At 37.2% G+C, this 20,282-nt stretch overlaps 1 protein-coding gene across 5 annotated transcripts in view; it reads right to left on the bottom strand.

The window, feature by feature from the left end:
* Positions 1 to 20,282, bottom strand: part of ENOX1 (ecto-NOX disulfide-thiol exchanger 1) — a 366,915-nt gene that overhangs the window by 188,486 nt on the left and 158,147 nt on the right. The gene's annotated exons all lie outside the window — the stretch shown is intronic.

The raw sequence follows: 20,282 nt of genomic DNA on the forward strand, positions 1-20,282 counted from the left end.
AGGAAGGAAGGAAGGAAGGAAGGAAGGAAGGAAGGAAGGAAGGAAGGTTCTGTAAGACTCTGTGACAGTTCTGATGGCTAGGACATACGCATACAATGAAAGGAAAATGGATAGAAGATGTTAACATCTCCAAGTGGATATTCAGGTGTCTGGTAGCAGCATGTTTAGTTCAATGCTAAAAATTGCTACGAGTACTGAAAAATGGATATCACAATACAAAAAATAGGTCACACAAGGGGTACTTCTGAAGAGCTGGCGACCATGTCCTTTGGAAAACCCAAACTTCTGAGAGGGTGGCTGTAGCTGACTGCTTTTTAGCGTCACATGAAAGATTAGTCTATCTGGTGAGCCTGGGAAGGATTAAGGTGGTTCCTTCAGGGTTTCCAGGAGCATCGTAGCAACCAGTGCCAAGACTGGAATAAACTGAAGCGCAGCTATACTGAAATGAATTAAAATGCCTGGTTATTCAGAGCTCAAATAGCCTTCTGAGCTTTGCGTTATCACAAAAAAAAATACTTCAGTAACAATTTTTCAGAGCATTAGGAAAAACAGTGTTGAGAATGTATCTTTCCTAATGCACATAAAATAACAGCATTTAAATCTGCAGTCTAACTCTAGGCTGTTTTGAGCTTTCTGTAATACTTGTATTGGAACAGAAAGGGTCCGTTTAGGAACACTTTACTTCAGAATTACAAATGGTGGAAACATATGAAGTATCACATGCAATGCATGGAATAATTAAGATTTTCATCTAAATAGTGGTAGAGGGACTCTTTAGAGTGTTTTGAGACTGCACTTATTTCTTTAGTTACTCTGTCTCTAAAAAAAGATAATTTGTATTTACATAGTGCTTATACCATTAATGTGTGGTTTGGTTCAGAGTATACACAGGTGCATTCATTAGCAAAAATAATTGATTTATGCTTAAGGAATAGTAACTTAGTAGCCTGATCTTTAAAAGGGTTCTTGCTACTGCATCTCTCACAAACTTCAGTGCTGAGCAATGCAGAAGGAAAGGAGTATTGCATGGGGGCAGCTGGTTTTGGTGTTCATACATACACATACGAACTGCGAAACTAAAACAAAGAATTAAAAATATCACAATACAGCACAGCGCCAAAAACAATGAGACAGATACAGTATTCTGGTGATTTTACCTTACAGCCATTTTAAAGGAACGGTTAAAACAAGTGGAAATAAATTAAAGATTGCAGGCACGTTATGTTGCAAATGTGCTTTTCCTTAGAAAGGTGTAATTGTGTACAGAGGTGAAATACACATCTGTGAGAAAAGAAAATACATACTTGTATTTTTGAATATTATGTTTGTGCTTTATGATGTCCTATCTAGCATAAAACTATTATTTATTCCTCTATTATGAGTACCAAGCTGCACTGCAAAAACGGGACTTACAGCTATACAAACACATCTTATTTCATGTGCATAGGGAGAAATATGTCTTCTCAATACTTGTTGGGAATGCAGCCCAAGTGTGTGGCCATCAACCTTTAAATCACAGGCTAACATGAGGACACATGTAAAACATTTCATCTTTTATTTTTACTGTTTCTTAAAATATTTGGCAGTAGCTTTTTTTTTTTTTTTTTTTTTTTTTCCCCCCCACTCCCGATACTTCCATTTGTGGAACACTTTGTTTTCAAGTTGCTTTTTTAAAGAAGTAAATAAACAAGCAAATAAATAAAAAAGAAAATTCACCCTAGAAGCATTGATTTTTTTAGGGAGAGGAGGAATATACCCAAGAGAATCAAACTGCAGAACATTCACTTCCTCCATAATGAATCTCCAAACCCCAGGCAACTGCAATTACAGTATCCTTCCACAGTAGGAACCTCTGTTCCTGTTATTGATACCTGTGTCATGTAGAGAGGCTCCCAAAAGATGTGATATTGTAACACCAGGCTGGATTGCAAATGTTAGCAGGTTGAGAAGAGACATTTCTGCCTCCATTTAGAAACACCTCCCAATACATAAAGATGTGAAAACCATCGGACAGAAAACTATGGCAGAGGGCTGGCTAAATTGCTAAAAAAAAAATCCCATTTGAAAGTATGGATTCTACTTTTATGTCTTGAATAATAGCGAAAGGAAACTAAACATGTTCTACACAAAATGCAGATGTCTATAAAACAGAACTGCATTTGTAGTTTAGAACTTTACTAATAAGGCAGAAGTTTTCTGTTACGTGTCTGCCTTGGGCTACTCCCCATCATCTATTGTCTGTCAGTCTTCCCTCTTTCCATTAGATCAAAAATTTAAAACAATTTGTGATGATTTATCTAAGCAATTAGGTAGTTTCCTAGAACAAGGTGGACAGATAAATTTTCATGTATATTTTCACTTCTTAAAGCATCCCATTGTCTTCACAAAGATGAGCATTTTGAGAAGGGTCAACCAGTGCTGTGTTCGCTGTGTTTGTTAGAATCTACTCAAATTCTTCTGCACAGAACTGGGGTCTGAGAAATGTTCTTTGTGTGACCACTACAGAGAATTCATACACAAGACTTCCACTAGCACCAAATTCTCTCTAGATGATATCAGCACTTGTGTGTCCCCTAGCCCTTGAAATGCCAGTCCTCCAACTGCTTCTTCATGTGGCAAATCGACCTCGTATCTAGATCTCTTCTATTTATCACAGATTTTTCTATAACCACTAAAAACTTTTTTCTTTTGTTCCAACTCTTTTCTCTTCCCTGATGTTCAGTCATCAGGAAGCCCTAGATAGGATTTACGTGTCCTAGCTTTTTCTGCCTAAAATGAGAGATATTCTGGTCTGGAATAGACTCGTTGCAGTCAATGGTTAAAACAGGTTCTTCTTTTGGACCATCTGATCTTAGATAGTTATTCTAGATCTATCTGATCACAGCTGTTTATTTTACGATGTTTTGAGTTGTCTCTGAAAGCGCTTATTTCTCATCAAAGAATACAGAGGAAGCGCTGGAAGGTTTACTCAAATATCAGTATCAATGTTTTAGGTGACTCCAATACCGCAGACTAAACATACTCATCCTGACTGAGTGCAAAGAAGTAAATAGAAGACAGGAGAGAGACTAAAGGTTCAAGAAAAAGAAAAAGGAAAAAAGAAAAAAAGAAAAAATACAAAACAAGAAAGGAATGAAATGTCTGAGTGGCAGAATAACCAACAGCTTGAAAGGTAAAAGAAAATGCCTGAGTCTGTAAGTAATAGTTATGTCTCTCTCTCCAGAGCTTTGAATTGATCCTAGAGAGTTTTATTCTCACATTCCTCTGTTTTTACAAAGTGCATCTGAAACTCACAAGGAAAATGACTCTTAATCCTACTTTAATGTTTGGTGTCCATGGAGGGCAGACAGTGTATCATTACCATCAGTTGCTTGACTAAGATAGGAAAGGTACAAACTGTGATGGAGCTAGACATTTCAGCCTACAGTAAACCTGTGAGTGTTGTATGTGAAATATCTTTTCTTAGTTTGTACTTGAAAAGAAAACAACATAAAAGAATCTTAGGGAAGCAATAGACTAATGTAGGCATTTTTTATTAGCTCCCCCTTTTTTTGATAGGGACTATGCATGGGATTACATGTTACATGGGATTAATGTGCATGGGATTACATGGGATTACATGATTACTTGCATTCAGAAGTTCGGTATAGATTATTTTTATTGACTAGGTTTGGGCTAAAAAATGAAGATGACTTCAAATCAAGCATAACTCAAAGCTAGTGACTTGCAAACAGGTACACAAAAAAAATTTTATGCAAAGTCAGCAAGATTTCACAAAGTGAGACACTTTTTATTTGTTTTTTGTTTGTTTGTTTGTTTTTTGTTTTTGTTTTTGTGGTTTTTTTTTGTTGGTTTTTTTTTGGTCAGCTATAGGCTGGAATCAATGACTGTTGTCTTTTGAATATATAAAATGCTATGAGAAAGTGCTGTACTCTAAAGTATCAAAAGTACCCTGAAAAATCAATATCCCAGCTTGGACATCAAAAATAGGTCAATGTATTTGGTACAGTTCAGCTGGGACAGATGTGTGCTGGGAATTTCAGTGTTTCAGCCCTCCTGTTAACCTCAGAGATGGTTAATTTCCAGTTGACTGAAACTAGTTTAACCTTTGTTAACCATGTTTCTATTTCCCATCTGCAAAAGTCAGATAAAATATTGCCTTTGTTGCACTCTTTTTCTGCTTTGTCTGATCTGATGGTTATTTCCTTTTTTTTTTTTTTTTTTTTTTTTTAATTAGGAACCTTGCATCTGAGCAACATTCAACACCTCTCCTATTGCTTAATACACTTTACTAATCAGTATCTGTAAATCTACGGTATGAGTGTGGTACTGGACAATTTAAAAGCAGATATTTACATTTGAGGCACTTGTCTGAGGATCCTTCTACAGAGAAAAAAGTGTGTTTTGGCACTCAACTTATCTGACCTATTTTAGATAGCTCTGTTGGTATGAGACGAGCAGCTCATTTCCCTACTCTAGCTATGCAGAGGACTGCCATCAAAGATGTTCTGAGAAAAAAATAAAAATGCATATATCAGTATGATTTGGTCAAGAAGTGTTCAGAAAATGATAGCTACACAGGTGTTGGCTTAGCTTTATTCCCCCCCTCTTAGCACCATCTATACCAATGCTATAATTGAACAAAGAAACTGCTTATATTATGAGCTTCAAATCCATGTCCTGCCTCATTCTGTTAGGCTTCTTGTTGAGATTAATTTTAGGTGGTTCAGTTCCTCTCTCAAAGAGAGAGATTTGTAGCTGAACAGTTGTTAAGAAAGTACTTTGATAGGACCTGGCTCCATACATGCTTATGATATGACAGAAAAGATGTTAAGAATCTTTATTTCTTGCTTTTCCAAATCTATAGTGTTAATAAAGAACAGAAAAGAATTGCAACACTGAGAATCAGCCATCATTAAGACACCTGGAAATCATCCTGGGTACTCTGCTCCGTGTGTCCCTGTTTGAGTAGGGGCTGGACCAGATGGAACCAGAAGTCCCTTCCAGTCTTAACTATGCTTTGATTCTGTGCAGGTTTAAAAAGAATTAGATTTGTCACTGGATTTTTAACATTTTCATACACCTTACAATGTTCTACTTCTCTTTCCCTGTTGTCCTTATCTTAGACAGATTTAGGATATTGAACATGCACAGATAAGCCTCCATGACTACCTACTTTGACAGATACACAGATAAGAATGTGATGTTACAGTGATTTAGCAAGGTTGAAGTATTTAGGAATGTTTTTAAAGGAGCTTCAAAAGTGGTTTACTACCATAAAGACATCATTGAAGCATTTATAGTTTTCTTTCTACTTCTACTAGGATAGGGGATAAGAAGGAAGAAAGGAAGAAAAGGGATACAAATGCAAAGACTCAATATTAATTCAATGCCAAAAATAAGAGATGAAGCATGGGAGTATGTCTACAAAATTCTCACTATAATTATTATCAACACACACCTATCCCTTCCATAATTGTAATTTCTTTTTCCACTCCAATTCCTTTTCTTCTCATTTTTCTTAGACACAGTGACATGAAGTTTCCATTATTTTCTGTATATCATGAAAAGGTTTGTGTAACCCAGAGAATAAAATGTTGAGAAATAATTTTTTTTTCTCCCCAGTTTTCTAAATGAATGATTGAACTGTTACCACAGCTACTAGAATAACCAAATCACAGAATGGTTTGTGTTGGAAAAGGTCTTCAAGATCTTCAAGTCCAACTATCAACTTGACCTACCAAATCTCATAGCTAAATATGTCCCTTAGCACCACAAACTGAGGACATTTTGCATCTTCAAAAAGATTAAGTATCTGGAGGTGCTCTAAAGCCACGTCTTTATAGAAACAATGCATTTTCTGTACTCAGTGGCAATTAAGCTGAGAGAGTTTGAAAATGGAAACCCTTTTCTTCCTGTAAGAACTAAACTATTCTGACTTTGCAGTAGAACAATTTTATTGAACTTCCAAGGACACACAGCACTAAATATTCACAGAATTTCAATTTACCCTCTGCGTAAAGAAGATCTCGCTCTCCTTTATTCAGTCACCAGTTATCTGCTGAGAGAGCTAACAGGTAGGCCACTTTAGGCCAAACTTACAAAGCATTTCTTCATTCGCCATTTAGTGCAATTTACTTTATACCGAGTCTTATAATTTCAAACAGAAAACACCATACAATGCTAAACAGAAAAGAGATGTTCTTTGTTTCTCTTGAAAGCATCCTGATGGTCTCTCCTGCAGCTTGTTCAAACCACTGTCAAGAAGGACAGTTTGGAAAATGGACATAATTTATGCATACCATTAACACATGTGTTAGGTTCTGCCCTGACCAAAGGAGATGCTATTTTAGTGTTTCTTTTTATTATTGTTTCTATTTCTCTTTATGACAAAATCCTTTGCCTATTTTTAAAGGGTTAAGAAATTAAGGAAGTCTAATAAACCAGAACTACTCTAAGTTTTCTGATATCATGTCTTCCGTTTTAGTCCACAGCAAACCCGCTGCTCAGCTGGAGCAAACGAATCAGGTACTGAAGTCAACTACACGCCCATCAATTTGGTGTGAATGCTGAAGGTCTTTTTATTTTTAAAGAAACCTCATCAGATTACAGCAAACAGCTTTCTTCACTTTGCTATTTATTTTCTTTTTAATTATTATTATTTCCAACAGAAGTATTTAACTTCTATTCACTCTGAAACTGCTCTTACTTCTGCACAGGCTACACAGCATTTGGAACAGTGACTCCAAGTAATTGATATATATATAAATTATTGTTACAAATTTGCAGATGTCAACTTTCTAATCTAACCACTGCCAGCATCTTAACTACAAAAGACTCAGTGAGAATCAGTAAACTATTTTATAATAAAAGACTAAATCCTTCACAAATGTAAAAATGTTAGCCCCCTGGGTTATACATAAATCTAACTGAGTACCATAAGGCTGCAGTGTGCTAATTTATGACTATGCAAACAAGATGCACCTATGTAAAACAGCTCATAACAGAAAAGGGAAGATCCTCTGTTATCTCTGAAAACTCATTCAGGGACATGGACTGGAAACTCCATGTGTGATATAACCGTGTGGCCAAGGGTCTCATATTTTATGTGAGACTACTCTGAACAATCACAGGTGATGCAAAAGTCACATTCATTTTTACAGGCTACTTGGAGTAGTGATGCATATAGAGAGATTACATGAGACAGACATCTAGAATTCATTTCTTTTGCTATGGAAATATGGAAAAATCCTGCATTTTATTCAATGCTGGAAAGGGGTTATTAATTTTCTTCTGTAAGTTTACAGAGAGAAAGGTACACAGCGGACACAGTAAACAAAAGTTTTATGAATACTCTTATTTACATTGTACTTAAAAAGAAACAGCGTCTCTGTCTTCTTTACAGTTTCTTTGTATGCAGACTAAATTTACCTGGCTTACAGGTTCTCTCTGAAAAATAGCTCAAACATAAAAATAACCCCAGAAACACAAAGTGATTGCCCTTTGGCTGACAAATACATGGTGAGGCTACAACAAAGGATCACATTTCTTCGATGCAGCCAAGGAATAATATGGAGACAAGATTTAAAATGCGAGAAAATTAATTTCCATAATACAGTCGATAGTAAAAGATAGTTACTTTGCAGTGGCTGCAGTTCATAAAGAACTTTTTTGTTGTGGAATCATAGAATTGTTTGAGTAGGAAGGGATCTTTAGCTCCTTAGTGCTCTTCTGTTTCTAAACAGCTGGTACTCAGTACAGACCAACCAGTTAGTCCACAAAAAATGATATCCAGCTCTAGCATAATTTGGGATTAAACTGAGGCCACAGAAGATGCATGTGTCCAGTGTTGGTCAAAGAGCTGTGCCTGCTCTGCAAACAATCCAGATTTCTGCATGTCCGTGCATATGTCCATGCCAATACAGAAAAACATACGAAAGCCTGTATCTAAATCCTAAATCCTTGTGAAAAAAATATATGCAATTGAGCCCCACTTCACTTGATGTGGTTACACAGTAATACATAAATGTAGCAACTCTACCACTTCAATAAATTTCTTACTGACAAGCATATTTTTCAGAGAAACTACTTAGGCAACCTGAATCCTTATCAAACTTCTTCCTCAATGCTGAGGTCTTGCCATACCACTCATAGTATACTTGGAATCACAAAGAAACCCTCTTTATACATGTTTTTTTCGGTTGAGTCTTTACAGACGTGTTAAGAAGGATTTGAGACATCACAAAATATCTGTGTGCCTGAAAAGCCTAAGATCGGGAAGCAATGGCACAATATGACAGATGTATTTTCATGAAAGATGATGTAAGAAAGAAAAGGACAACACAGGTTGGGAAAAGGATAAATATAAAATGTCACAGCTCATCTTTGCATTTAGGTGAGTCAAATCTGATGCTCTAAAGTCAAAGGGGACAGATGACACACGAGCTGCTGCCCTGTAAAAAGGATAGCCAGGCTTTCGTCCTCGATGAGATTCTGATGTGTATTGTCTGCATGAGAGTGTATACATCCCAAAAAACCTGAAGTCTGCACTGACGTGAATGAAACGCATTTCAGTAACTCTCTATCCTACATTCAGACAGTTCAGGAAGGGCTAAAATTCAGTAAATTTTTTTAGGTATTTCAGAGGAGTGTAGCCAAAACAATCTACACTTTGCAATGAATATGGCTCAGGCCTGAGGGCTGTGCTGCTGCAACCCAGGATGCCTGCAGGGATGTTCCAGCTACAAAGTGACCTTAGGCAACAAAGGACATGAACTCCTCTCTATCTTCTGACAGTGTTTCAATGGGTTTTGACAGGGAGTCTCAATTAATAAAATCATGTTGTACCAGTAACGCTGGTTCAATAACTTTATTTGCAGATTCCAGTGCAATTGTTTTCTCCTGCCAACGAGGCTTCAGTTCAGAAGTCTCTTTAACTTTTCTATTGATCTTTCTTCTTGAAGAATGTCCTTATTCTCTCCAATTAATGCAGCCTGCATTGAAAAACATTTGTGTCTCTCATACTGGTGGAAGTATGTACCATGTTCTTGTTAGGAAAACATCCCAGGACAGCCCAGATATTTGAGTAACTTTATCTTGGCAATTGATTCCTCTCTCATTTCTAGGTCCTGTAAATTTTCTTCAGGTACTTGGAATGGATTTGACTGTTTCTGACCTTATCGCTTGAGAGAGAAGCAGCACAAAACAAAAATACTTTCGTTTTGTTTCCTTACCTGATAGCAAGAAAACATACCTTAAAAAGTACTAATATTTTCTAGATTTGTCAACTGAACTCTGATTCTGCAGATTGTGAAATACCAATAACCCTTCCTCAGTTTCCCATTTCTCAGGGATAGAATGCTTCATATTCAACATGCTAAATTCTGTATCTTTGTCATTCATCTTCCAGCTAAGCCTAAGGCAATGTGACTAATAAAATTCCTAGAACGATGCTTAATTTACTGGATGACTCCTGTGTGTTGCTTTCAGACATACACATTGTACAACTTTCCTTTAAACCATACACTTGACTCCAGAACCAGCTAAGATCATCTAGTTCAACTGTCATTGTCTTCCCCTGTTCTCATACATAATCAAACTCCACATATTGCAGTTGAAATATTTCCAGTTCATCAAACTGGCATTTTCCAGACTGACTGAAAAACTTCTATTTCTGGTATTAGGTACTATTATGTGATACTGATATTCCTGTTTGTGTCCTTTCTGGACATCACCTTGCCTCTGTTGTGCAATGACCAGTACACTGGCATACACTGCTGAGACTGATTTTGGCATTGTAAACATTCAGAACTACTCTATTGACAGGTGAAAACAAATAGAGAGCTCATGTTTAGCTATGTTGACTCTGCTGTGCTAACACAAATAAAATACAAGGGGGGGAAAAAAGCTTTATTTTTATCACCAGCATTTGAAGATAGCATATTGAATGCACCCTGGGATTAGATCTCTTGAGTCAAACAGTGCTGTATTTAACAACACTTTTCAGAGAAGAATGGCATTTTAAGTGATGCTTAGCAACATGCATCCTCCATTCTATTCTATTATTTTTAACACTTTTCCTGTTTACCTTTCATTTTGAGTGCAAAATAGAAAAGGTTTTCATTCATACTTGGAATGCTAGCATGTTCAGATAGCACTAGGCACAGAAACGCATTCTGTAATTCTGATGCTGAATTCAAAGCCTGTCTGAATCTCCCAATGGCTATCAAAACACAAAGCTTCCCCACCTCACAGCTAATGTCAGCTTTACATGGACATGCAATTAGTTAGCTTACACTATCCAGAAACAGATGGCTGTACAACTGCAAGATTGAAAACCAGCTTCCAAACACAAGGATGAGCTACAGGATGAGCTACAGCCTATGAGATGTTTTCCATCCACATACCCCACCGAAGCAAGAGAGAGTTGTGCTGATCAACACCTCTTAGGAGTGAATTTGTACTCACTTCAGAAACCCAATCAGGAACACAAGGATTTATCTTGTAAAAATATAACCACATTCAGCTAATGCACTTGTCCTTAAAATGAGAGGAACTCTGTATCTCAAAGGTAGTCTCAGCATAAAGACAATTAGAACCGTTAGTAGATAACATAACAGTGAGCCACTACTTCTTTTTCTGGATCTCAGCTATGGAGAATGACTAGCTGAAATTCTGATCTCACCTTATTTTTACCTACAACTATTTGGATTTAAACATAGGGACTGAATATTTTTGTTAGCAACTGATATGAAATGCATAATGGAAAGGAATCAGAGACGTAGAAGAAAAGAAAGCTTTTTCCTTACTTCAGAGGCTGGTCTGTATGCTCAGTGGCAGAAACCACCATGGATCTAAACAGGAAAATAAAAATTCTTCCTACACACATTTTCGTGTTTATTCCTTGCCATGCATCTGGACTTGTGTTATTACAATGGTTATTACAAACCACTATTGGGGGTGGCATGTGAGTCTGCTGTGTATTTTAATACAATTCTCTACCAGTAATTGATAAACTAAAAAATCAACTACTTTTGTCAGGATTAAACCATGAAGCCAGAGTTCACATATAATACTTAACCTAAATAAAGAATTCATGGGAAACAGTGCCTTCCTATCATAAAATTTATTGGAAAGGTATATAGAAAGAAAAAAATCCATACATGTTTCTCAGGAAAGCATAATTTCCCAATGGGTACCACTCTATTCGACTTGAATCTAAACTAACACTGCGGATTCTAATAGCACTTGGCAAGCTGCAGACACATCATTTTTTAACTTAGCCTTAAGTTTGAATTACCTGGAACTCAAATTTCCAATGTGACCTTTTGGGAGTTTTGTTTAGGAAAAAAGAGAATTCTCACTAGAGAGAGAAAATGCCTTTTAGAGAACAAGAAATGTTGAGGGTGGAGGCTACAATAGCATGGTGCTCCTGCTAGTCTGGAATTAGAGAAAACAATGACCATGAATGCAAGCTTTGTTAGCTTCAGCAGACAAAAGGAAAAGGAAATACCTTTTTTTTTTTTTTTTTTTTTTTTTTTTTTACATTTAAGTCCAAATTTCTGATCTTTTGTACCATGTTTTCAAGTATTCATTTATTCCTTCCATGTCTGAAGCTTCTAAAATGCAGGAGGGTGGGTTTTTTTTTGTTTTTTTTTTTTTTTTTTTTTTTTCCTGCCTACAATAATGGGCATGCTGAAGATGTATATGCCGAACAGAATGTTTTTATTTGTGTGTTCAATTCTGCAAGGAGTTCTGCACCAAAGAATTTAATCAAAGAGAGCAAGCACTCTTCTCACCCCTCAAAACAGATGCCAGAGACTTTAATGATCACCTGAAATTCCAGCATAGTGATCTCCAGTCACTAGAATTTAACTTTTCTGTCTTGGTTTTATGGAAATCTGACTTGCAAAGTGCAATATTCTGTTCTGCTGTGTAACCACATCTATACTGGAGCTATAGACTGTTCTTGTTCCTAATTTCCTTTATCCTCTGGTATGCTCCACAGACTGACTCTTAAATTCCCTTTTCATTGCCAAGTTGAGAAGTATACAACAGGAAATTTCAACTGCATATTTACATAGAGAAAAAACTGGATAGTATGGGAGAACCAAAGATAGCTTTGAGTCTTTTGTACTATGCTCAAAGTCAAGAGTGAAAAAGAAAAACACAAAAATACATGGTATCTAATTGCTAAATATTTATGTAATGCAATCATCATTTATTGAGGGAGAAATTGAAGAAGAGTTTAAATATTTACAACAGAACACAGTATTATTTACTATAGATGGAATTTAGCAATAATTTTGGGGAAAAAGATTGCTGTGACAGATAAAGATTACTTTATGTTATTAGAACTGACAATGGCACATATGAAAACATTCCGCAAAACTAAACAGCTCTTTCTCTGAGTTATCCCTTTCATTCTGGTTCTTCTCCTGCCTGTTTTACTTGTTAATACAATTCCTGAGTGAGTGGTACACAGACCAACATGCATCATTCTGCCCCAAATGTCAAAAGACAGTTCAATAAAGGCTTTCTTTTGTTTCATCAGAAGGAGCATGCCAAAAAGGCAAAAAAGTATCACACTGTTAAGATTCATACCTCCTATCACCTGTGAAAACTGCTCTGGGCTGGAGCGAGCAAGACCTGCAGTGGGCAGTAGATGCTCTCTCATCTCTGGCAACCTGAAGGGCTTCAGTCAGAAATTCATATAATTGTAGAATCATTCAGGAACTTGGCTTATTGATGGAACTTGTAGGTCCGGTTGGTGGTCAGATTTGATGAACTTGAAGGTCTTTCCAGCTAAATGATTCTAAACAAGGACCGTTTGCACCACATCCACGTATCTCCTGAACAGTTCCAGGAATGGGGACTCCACCACTTCTCTGAGAAGCCTGCTCTTGAAGCAATAAGAGAGCACCTACCAGAAGGCAGCTCAATGACACTCAGGGTTTTGAAAGTACAGTCTTTCAACCTTTGGAAGTTTTGCCTGGGATGGGAAAATTTGGATGAGTGTGCTATTGATCATAAAAGTTACATTACATGTAGAAATTTGGAAAATGAACAAGAGCTACTAGCATACGCTCAGAGTGGCTGCAGGAAATAGCAAACATGCCAATTAGCAGTGGATGCCTACAAAACATCACTTTTGTCCTGTTTAATGGATCTAATTTATATGAAGTGTATTCAAAACATCACTTAAGGTTATTACCACATCTCTGAAACCATTGCATTCAACTGAATAACTGGAACACTTTATGTACCTTTTATTAACGCATAAACATGATTAACTTGCACTTTACCCATCTGAAATATCAAAACGTTAAAAGAAGCATAAAAACAGAAAATTACTGGACATTTCCTGGTTGCTGCTGAGTGAGATAGGCAGGTAGAATGAACCATGACCAACCTGTGCCCCTTCCCTCCAGTACTAATGCCTCTAATGAAATCTGATGTCAATCAGAAACTCATCAAATTGGTCTGATCATTTGCTATCAGTCTCTTAGAACAACATAACAATCTGAAAATTGAATAGGAAAGAACTGTTTTGCTAAAGGTTGTCCTGGCAAAGTGGCTGCCTTTATTATTTATATTTTGCTTATATGGCTAATTGGCTTTTGGTTGACTAAGGGAAGGCTAAATTTAGATCTAACAGAAGGTACATACTGTGCTATACAGCCAACTCCAGCTAAGATTCCAAGCAGAGTAGTTTGAAATATATTATTTTTCCAAAAATGCAGCGTGAGGACAATGTTCAGTTCTTCAACTGAAATTTTTCTTTCCCTTCCTGAAAGTATTTTCCAACATTGTGGTAACAAGAGTTATACTAATTCTCACTGGGCCAGAACAGAGTTCTTGAAGAATTAGCAGCATCAATTCAGGAATTCTACTCCAGATCATTAAGAGAGACAAATATCTGGCTTTCGTGAAAAGCTTAACAAGGAAGGGAAAGAGAAATGATGCAAAAGGAGGGAGGGGAAAATCTGGGAAAAGAAAAAGATTATCTTTCAAACAATTTGATTTAAATGAAAATAAATTAGATTTGATATTAATACTGATGGTGCCATGATATGGCTAAAAGCAAGTCTGCACTATGTTCCAGCCAGAGGGTCCACTGTATGTTGTCTCAGTTTCAGTAGGCTTTTAACTGGCCTTTTGGCTGATTACATGCAAATGCTCCTTAATTTACAGCTGCTTCTATCCTTAAATATTTTATAATATATGATATACTTGCAACTGTAAGCAAACTGCTCCCCAGCAGGTCACATGGTTTTTCTATTTCTCCATGCAAGTTCTGTTTTAATAATTACTTAGGCATGTTTAAATGATTATGCTGCTCAGTGGCATCAGGCGTGTTCATATAGGATACATTCCAATCCTTTCGAGTTGTGAAAAAGATAAACTTCAGATTCAGTATAACCACAGAAAATATCAACTGGTGTGTCAAGGGAATCCAGGAGCTGAAGAAAAAGCTTCCTGGCAAGAAAAGGGAAGTTGCTTATGTCTATAAGACATATAAACCCACTTAGAGACTTTTGTATCTCCAAAACCTCAAATTCACATCTGATGTTCTACTGTTCTCTTGTTTTCAGCCTTTCTCTTCTCTTGGTGGCAGGGGGGTTGGAACTAGGTGAGCTTTGAGGACCCTTCCAAACCAAGCAATTTTATGATTCTATGAATGTGCTGAAAGAGCAAGAGTCTTTGTCATTCCAGGCTCATTACAGCAGAAAATCAGCAACATCTGCTTTCAGGTTGAGTAACACACCTCCAGACCTGCCTTCTAAAGGAACAGTGGTATTTAAACTTGAGAAGGTGTTTATTGAACACTATTTGTACTCTAATGACTGCTTGCTCAGAAGGTTCTGTGGGCCACCGGAGGCTAATGGCAGAAGTAACAGACTGCTTGCAAATGGATTTTGAAGCCTGGTTTTCTCCAAACTGCCCATATGCACTACCAAAGCACTGCACAAATCCTACCCCATACGAGCAGTGAATAGGACCGGTGTGCTTGAAGTCTCGACAACTCCATTCATATCCACAAAAAGAGCACAGCGGATTATTGTTTGTACAGCCAGAGAGATTTGGGGAGATTAAACCTCGTGTCCACAGACAGCATGGCTGCGTTCCCGCTGCAGCACACATCCCCTGAATCCTGTCCAAGCATTGCCGCATTGTCTTTACAGCACAGACTTTAGCTTAAAAGTCATCTCCTGGCACTCGCTTTGCAGAATAGCTGGCTGCTTAGCACCCTGTACACCAGATGTTATCTCGCAAACAAAGTGCACAAATGCTTATTTCATTCACACAATAAAAGAATAATCAGAGTTAGCGCCTAATTCCTTGATTCAAAGTTAATAGTATTTAGGATTTATAAATATTTAGCAGAAGTATGTTAATTTCATGGCTTTACTAAAAAAAAATGGCATGGCATGCAGTTCGAGGAATGAAGCAGTATGTGTCATAAATAAGCCTAACAAAGAGCATTTAAGTTATTAGGAGTTTTGGCAGAACAACTGCAAAGAAGATTGCAATTGTGAAGCACGTAGGTCATCTGACAAAGGAGACACTGTTACTCAATACAATAACAATACTAGTTTTATGTTCTTTTAAGTATTCCAAAAATAGCTGCCTGAACGATTCTCCACATTAGAATGTCTATCTCTAATCACAAGGTAGATTTCAAATTATTAGTTAAAAGCATTTAAAAGACCATACATCAGGGAGCACTGCATCTCAGATCCTGCTATGTTCAGTAGACCAGTTATAGAAAAGAAAAATGTGTGACTGTCAATGAAATCAGTGATGTAAATGGGAAGAAACAGCATTGTTGGTAACTGGATACATGGGCAGAATTAACCATTCCTGCACACTGAGAGTGAGAATTATTAAGGCTTTCACTTTGCAGTAATCAGAAGTATCGTGGAAGAGGGAGGAATTCTCTGACACCTGTTGGACATAAAGATGACTAGGGCTTTATTTTCCTTCTTTTTTATTTTTTTAATGCTTTTTCTGTGGGTATTTCTATTCTGTGATAGATGTGAAACACTAGGCATTAAAACAACAAAAGGTTAAATTAATCATAAATCATTACACACCATCAATTTATGTATTTATCCTACTCTGTGTATAGAAAATTGAATGAAGCGCCTGGAGATTTTTGGTTGAGCAGACTCAAGTAATGAAAACAATTTCCTAAAATAAAATATAAGTATTGTCAAGAAGTCCAGCAAGATTAGTTTCCATCTCAAAAAGACCAGAAAATTGGGTTTCTTCAGATCCCCAATCAAATGCACCAATAAGTGAAATTTTGCTTATTGAAATGGAAAAAGAGTACTGAGAGATGTGACAATCCCACAAGCTAAGAAGATTTTATATCATAATCACTGCTGTGACAAAAACGTTAGTGAGATAACTTACATTAACTACATCATCAGCTTCTTCATCATTCCTCAACACTGCATTCACTCAAGACCAATGCACACACTTCTCCCACTAAATAAAATGTCAAAGATCAGTCACTGATTACATCAGTTTACAAGGGTATGCCATGCTCTCAAATTCATGTGCTTCGCTTCCTTACTTTTGGCAGCTTTTCTTTCATTGCAGAAGAATAATATAAAGGAAAAACTGAAACATTCATCCTGTATTTGGCTCTTTACATACATTAAAATTCATAGAAGTTCAGAAAACAGTTAGGATATACATATCATAGAATCATAGAATAATAGAATCATAGAATCATAGAATCATAGAATGGCCTGGGTTGAAAAGGACCACAATGATCATCCAGTTTCAACCCCAGTGCTATGTGCATGGTGGCCAACCACCACACCAGACTGCCCAAAGCCACATGCAGCCTGGCCTTGAATGCCTCCAGGGATATATATCTCTATTTTTTTAAGAAAGACTCAATTTGTTAGTCACAATAGTAGAAAAGGGCTGGTAAGAAATGATGTAGACAAGATACTAAAAACAAAACAACAACAACAAAAAAAAAAACCACACAATACATAACAATACATTTCCTTACTTCATGATGTTGGTATAGTATCTTGATGCCAAAACTGCAAAATATTTCCCATTAAAAAGAAAGATTTTTTTCAACAACCTCATTTCTACTAATGCGTTTAGGGAAATGGCGTCAGGGGAAGAATTTCCTTGTGCAGCTTGTATTGCCAGCTGTTTCAAAGGCTCACAGGGTCCTATGATGTCTAACACAAACCACAATTCCTATGTTGGTCTCATGTGAATCAGAAGATGAATGCTACCACACAATAGGACAAGAGGAATTAAAGCCACACTTTTCTACCAGATATCCTCTGTTGTACTGCCATGTGCTTTGATAAATGAATTAAAATTTCTTGGTCTAATTGCCAGAGAACTAGTAACATGTGAAAATAAAGTAATTCCCAGACAGCAAACAAATAGGGTACAAAAGGATTATTCAGAAGAGATAAGGCCGCAATATAAAACTAATATACATTCCATCCATCTACACTCATTGTTGGAGGGTTTCAGGAAGCTGACAGGGTTAAAATTTCCAACTACCACCTCACAATCACGCTGGAAGTCCTTGAAAGATGCAATATGCACACTGATAAGGAAAAATTGGCTTATGTAATCAGGATTTTCAGCACAATCTCTCGGAGTGCCTCAAGAAATCTAAACATCCATAGGCTAAGAAGTAAGTCTTCAAATGAATACAAGTTTGATTTAAAGAAGTGAAGTAAGGACAACAGTGGTGTTTGGGGAAGAGTGGTTTTGGAGGACCAAATGTTGAGCATATGTAAGTCACTCTGAAAGTAATGCCTTCTATTTATTTCCAGGGAAACTGTAACAGATACACAGAGCACAATAACACTATTTGATAGAGCAAATTCTCAGCTATAAAACACTACTTTTCAAAACAGTCATCACAATTATCTATGTGTTTTTGCCAACAATGAACAAGAGCCTGCATACTGCGCTTGTAAAAATCTGTACCAGCGGAAGTGACCCACTATTTTACAGCTCCAATGATAGCACTGTTGATAGGAGAACATTGTCCATGCAGTCCATCTTTTGTTGGTCCAAATAGATGGAAGTCAGAAGACACCAAATCTGGACTATATGATAGATGTGGTAGGACAGTTCAGCCATGACTATCAATACGCTCCGCAGTCTTTAAGCTGGCATAGGGCCTGGCATTATTTTACTGCAAGAGAAAGGTTGTCCACTTCACGGGCTGCTATTTTGACTCCAGCTCATAGCGGTGACTCTATGTCTCCTCACCAGTAATGATATGATCCAGGAAACTGTCACCTTCAGTGTTGGTTCAGTAGGTCCTTGAAAAGCTTGCAAATGCTGTTATTTCTCTTCCTGTGTGAGTATTCATGAGACCCACCTGGCATAAACTTTGTGACATCCCAACATTGTCACCATAATTTCCAACACAGTGAAGTTGATATTCAGATCCACACACAATTCTCTGGTCATAACCCTCCAATTAGAGAAGACAACCTGATTGAGGCACTATTCATTTTGTGGTGTGACAGCTGCACACAGCTGGCTGGAATGTGTCTTGTCTTTATGTCTCTGTCATCACTGTTGAAACACACCACTGACTATCTCACTGTGTTCATATCCACTGTTTGATCTCCACAGATGTTCAGCAAGCACCAATGAATGTCAGTGGGTGCCATTTTTTTTGCATAGAAGAATTCAGTGGCACACCTTTGCTTCATGCTTACTTCCATGTCAGACACCATTCTGTTGGGCTCTGCTGCCACCATCACACAGCAACAAAATGTAGTGGAATATTGGCAGGAAGGTTCAATCTCTACTGCTATACCACCAACATCTGTCTCTGATGTCATGGCCAATATCATAAAATAGGAAGCATTACTTTCAGAGCAGTCCTCATACTTTTTAGTCAAGTTGAAAGGCAGTTACCACTATGATAACAAAACCTGTTGATTATGCTAACTTGCTCTGGACAGTAAAGATGAGGGCAACTGGATAAATAATGCAAAAGGACTTGAAGGTTTGTCAAAACTAGAAATGAGAGCTGGCAGGAGCAGATCTGTACACTGACACAGTTGCTGGTGAAGATCATACTATCCACAATTCAGGGCTGGTTTTATTTTTTTTTTAACTTGGACTCTCCAGTCCGCCCCCTTGGACTGAATGTTTGTCTGTGGACAGAACACTGAAGTTGCACTTCTGGAGCTTATCTTTTTGTTTAATTTTGTCTGAAAAGAGCAGACTATGGGCTCTCAGATCCTCTTCAGTGTGAACAAATGCACAGTAAGTGAAGATGGCCAAGAGATTAGTTTCAAAAGCACTCTCCTGCTCCTACACCCTTGATATTTAAGCACTCTGTAATGCTCAAGAACCAAGCAATAAAATAGCAGGTGAAAATGAAAATAGATAAATTTAGAGAGCTGGACATGTGGAAAAAAAAAGCGCCAATAATCATGATTTTACACGGAAGGTGATGAAGTCTGGGCAAATTTAATTTTATCAAAGTTCACATTATCAGTTCCAAATGAAACCTCAGAGTCACAACATTCAGTCCTCTAAACAACTCATCTCAGAGATCAAGAAAGTAAATTAAATTACTAGGGAAGGAAAAGAAAACTAACAGAAACATCACTCTCTTACTGTAGGAAGATCATCTATATCTCCTGCTTTCTCCACTCTAAAAAGACATGGTAAAATTGAATAAACTGAGAGGAGGATGGCAAGTACACTCAAAGGCATGGAGCAGCTTTCAGGCAGAACATCACCATGCAGAGTGGGGCTTTTCAGCCTGGCAGGTGACAGAGGATGGGATATGATAAACTTTCATGTAATTGTGAGGGGAACTGAGAGGCTGCAAAGCCGCAACTAAATGTTCTATGTATTTCCCAGATGGACAGCTAGGGTATACAGCACAAAACCAGCGTGTGGTAGAATCGGAACTAGCAAAAAAGATGTCCTTATTCACACAGCACATAGTTAAATTATAAGCCCTTGATACAGAAAGCTTTAACTCCTAAGTTTACAAACACTGAAAAGTTGACTCCATAAGAATGATAACCTGCTAAAGGTTATCGCCCCTGACACACCCAGTCTTTGAGCAATTAACTGCTGCTATATAATGCTTATTTTTCCTTCCTTCTTTCTTTCTTTCTTTCTTTCTTTCTTTCTTTCTTTCTTTCTTTCTTTCTTTCTTTCTTTCTTTCTTTCTTTCTTTCTTTCTTTCTTTCTTTATTTATATATTTCTTTCTTTAGATATTTCTTTATTTAATTCATTCATT

This window comes from Centrocercus urophasianus, unplaced genomic scaffold (assembly GCF_019232065.1).
Source record: "Centrocercus urophasianus isolate 14NV4802_14NV808 unplaced genomic scaffold, USGS_Curo_1.0 seq_9, whole genome shotgun sequence".
Lineage (NCBI taxonomy): Eukaryota > Metazoa > Chordata > Aves > Galliformes > Phasianidae > Centrocercus > Centrocercus urophasianus.